At 42.5% G+C, this 3,724-nt stretch overlaps 1 pseudogene; it reads left to right on the forward strand.

Moving 5' to 3' along the window:
* The window catches only part of LOC109377420 (eukaryotic translation initiation factor 4B pseudogene), a 10,843-nt pseudogene extending 7,393 nt beyond the window's left edge, over window positions 1-3,450 (forward strand).
* The last annotated feature ends 274 nt before the right edge of the window (window positions 3,451-3,724 follow it).

A 3,724-nucleotide genomic window follows, 5' to 3' on the forward strand; every position in this document is an offset into this window, starting at 1 on the left:
TTATGACCCAGCAATCCCACTCTTAGGTATTTATCCAAAAAATCCCAAGACATTAATCCGAAAAAATATATGTACCCCTATGTTCATTGCGACGTTATTCACAATAGCTAAGACTTGGAAACAACCAAAATGCCCATCGGTAGATGACTGGATTAAGAAACTATGGTACATTTACACAATGGAATATTATTCAGCTATAAAGAAGAAGGAAATCATACCATTTGCAATGATGTGGATGGACCTAGAGAACATTATGCTAAGTGAAATCAGTCAGTCAGAGAAAGACAAATACCATATGATCTCACTTGTATGTGGAATCTAAAGAACTGAATAAATGAGAAATGTAAACAGAAATAGTCTCAGAGACACAGAGGAAAAACTGAGCGTTGCTAGTTGGGAGTGGGTGGGGATGAAGGAGAAGGAGAAGGGACGAGACAATATAAGTTCATAACTACAATATGCCCTCAAGGATAGAAAAGACAGCCTGGGGAATATAATCAATAATCTTGTAAATATTTTTGTGGGGGCCAGATGGACTCATGTCTTGTTAGGGAAACCACTTCATAGACGGTGTAGAGTCCTGACCACTGCACTGTATATCTGAAGCTGATGTTGAGTAATATTGTATGTCAACTATAATTTTATATACATATAGTCACGGGATATGAAGTATAGTGTGGGAATGGAGTCAGTGGAATTGGAATAGATATGTGTGATATCAGGGATAGGAGGGCAGTGAATGAGGAGAGAAGGGTTATCACTTTGGGAGGGGTGAAAAAGATAACTATCGCATTGTTTTGTACTCCTGAAAGTAATAATAATAATAAAATTAAAAATTAAAAAAAGAAGCAAAAGAGGGCCCGAGCAGTAGAGAATATCTCAAGGGCCATTATTAGAAAAAAAAGTACACTCCAAAGAGTTTGGAGTGGGCCGAGCAAAGTAAGCTCAAAAGGTCCAAGGGGGCCCAGGGCCAGGGCCAGGGAGTCAGGAGGAAAAGTACACTTCAAAGAGTTTGGAGCTGGCCCCGAGCAGAGGCAAGGCTAAAAATGTTCAAAAGGCCCAGACATTACCTTTTTAAGTTTATGTCCACCAAGAATGGTTCTCTTACAAGACTGGTTCTTTCATGGTACTCAAAGTTTTTTCACAATATTGTTTTATAGAACATAATATGTTATATATTCAAGCAATTGTATTATTAGCATAAAGATGACTTTACAATTCAAATCAATAACAGAGGTTACATGTATGTTAAGAAGTTACAGAAAATGGGACATGCCTATTTGGTAGGATCCTGTACTAAGAAGGGATGTACAGAGAGCAGAATGTGTATACAGCACATATGCAGAAAGATGTAACTGGGGTATTAGGAGATAAGAGGAAAAACCCTTACAAGGGGGATCAGGGTGTAGAAAGATGTGCAAATTGGGAAAAATCCTCATTAGTGGATCCATTTTTTTTGTCCTTTCACCAAAATAGAGAAGATTGAAACCTGCCAATCTAGTGCGCCAGGTTACAAAATGAAACTCAAGTATTTTTTTGCCTTTGCATTCTCTTTCCCTCTCCCAATACGGGGGCCTCAGCAAAAAAGGAGAATAAGATGGGGAAGACTATTTCCCTAACAGACTTTCTGGATGATGATGGAGGGACTGGTAGAGGAAGCACCTATGTCCCCAAACCAGTCAGCTGGGCTGATGAAACAGACCACCTGGAAGGAGATGTGTCAACTACTTGGCACAGTGATGATGACAATGTGTACAGAGCACCTTCTATTGATAGTTCCATCCTGTCCACTGCTCCATGGGCTTCTCGGGAACCCAATATTGACAGGAGCCATCTTCCCAAATTGCCACCCTACACTGCTTTTCTAAGGAACCTACCCTATGATGTGACAGAAGACTCCATTAAGGAATTACTTAGAGGATTAAATATCAGGGCAGTGCATTTACCACGTGAACCCAGCAATCTGGAGAGGTTGAAAGGTTTTGGTTACGCTGAATTTGAGGACCTGGATTCCTTGTTCAATGTTCTGAGCCTCAATGAAGAGTCTCTAGGTAACAGGACAACTCAAGTGGACGCTGCTGATCAAGCACAGGATAAAGACAGGGATGATTCGTTCTTTTGGCCGAGATAGAAATCGGGATTCTAACTAAACAGGTACAGACTGGAAAGCTTGTCCTGCTACAGACAGCTTTGATGATTATTCACCTAGAAGACGTGATGATAGCTTTGGAGACAAGTAACAAGATGTTTATGATTCAGACCGATACCGTGATGGGTATCGGGACAGTAATAGTGATGGAAGTGCCAGGATACAGATCGATATGGGGCCGGCATCACTATGTTCACAGATGCAGCAGACTATGATAGAGGTTATGATTTCAGGATAGGCAGTGGCAGAAGAACATTTGGTAATGGGTACCAGAGGAGTGATGACTACAGAGGAGGTGGGGACCGCTATGAAGACAGATATGATAGATGTGATGATCGGTCATGGAGCTCCAAAGATGATTACTCTTGAGATGATTATAGGCGTGATGACAGAGGCCCCCCTCAAAGCCCCAAGCTGAATCTAAAGCCTCGGAGCACTTCTAGGGAAGATGATTCCTCTGCTAGCACCTCCCAGTCCAGTTGAGCAGCCTCTATTTTTGGAGGGGCAAAACCTGTTGACGTGACTGCTAGAGAACAGGAAGTAGGGGAGCACTACAGAAGGAAAAGGAGAAATTGCAGCATCAGCTGGATGAGTCGAAACTAGAATGACGATCTGGGGAGAGACACCAGAGATGGCAAAGTGAAGAAACTCTGGAGCAGAAATAGTCAAGGACAGGAAGTGAGTCATAACATACTGGGACCTTAGCTACATCTGGCAGAAGTAAGTCAGATCAGGATGCAGAAGGAGAGAGAGAAGTCTCTAGAAAATGAAAAACTCAATAAGGAGGAAGGCTGTCACTCTCCATCTTCCAAGCCCCCCAAATCTGAACAGCCTCTAAAGGTAATGCCAGCCCCTCCACCAAAGGAGAGTGCTTGGATGAAGCGAAGTTCTAACCCTCCTGCTGGATCTCAGCGCTCAGACACAGAGCAGCAATCCCCCACAAGTGCTGGGGGAAAGCTGTTCCAGCTCAACCATCTGAAGAAGGACTAGCAAGGAGAGAGGAAAATAAAGTGGATGGGACGAGCGTCCAAAAAGCTAAGGTGGGAATTCCAGCCGTGGTCCAGGAGATGGAAAGAACAAAGACCACTGGAAGGAGTGAGATAGAAAAGGTGACAAAAAAGATCAGGACTCCCGATCTGTACCTGAGTCAAAGAAACCTGAAGAAAATCCAGCTTTCAAGTTCAGTTCTACACAAGTATGCTGCTCTCTCCATTGATAGTGAAAGCACAAACCAGGGAGATTACAACAGATTTCTACATTCTGTGCTTTTTCCGAGTCTCTCTCCACCCTGGAACATTTGAGAGCAAATCAAACCTCCATCCAGACAAGACAAAATAAAACTCACTATCTCCTGGGGACCTTTCTTACCTTTTAAAAATAAAACAAAAACAAAACAAAGTGAAATTCTTTTGCATGCTGCTGCAGCTTTTAAAGTATTGAGCTAACTGGAGAATTGCCAGTGTAGCCAGAGAGTAAGAGGTGTATTTCAATGGAAAAGTTGTGCATTTTTCTGACACATGCAGTTGCCTGTGTGATTAGTGCCTAGGGGCCTCCATTTAACAAAATGGCAGTAAC

The sequence above is a fragment of the Hipposideros armiger genome, unplaced genomic scaffold (assembly GCF_001890085.2).
Source record: "Hipposideros armiger isolate ML-2016 unplaced genomic scaffold, ASM189008v1 scaffold_1396, whole genome shotgun sequence".
Classification (NCBI taxonomy): domain Eukaryota; kingdom Metazoa; phylum Chordata; class Mammalia; order Chiroptera; family Hipposideridae; genus Hipposideros; species Hipposideros armiger.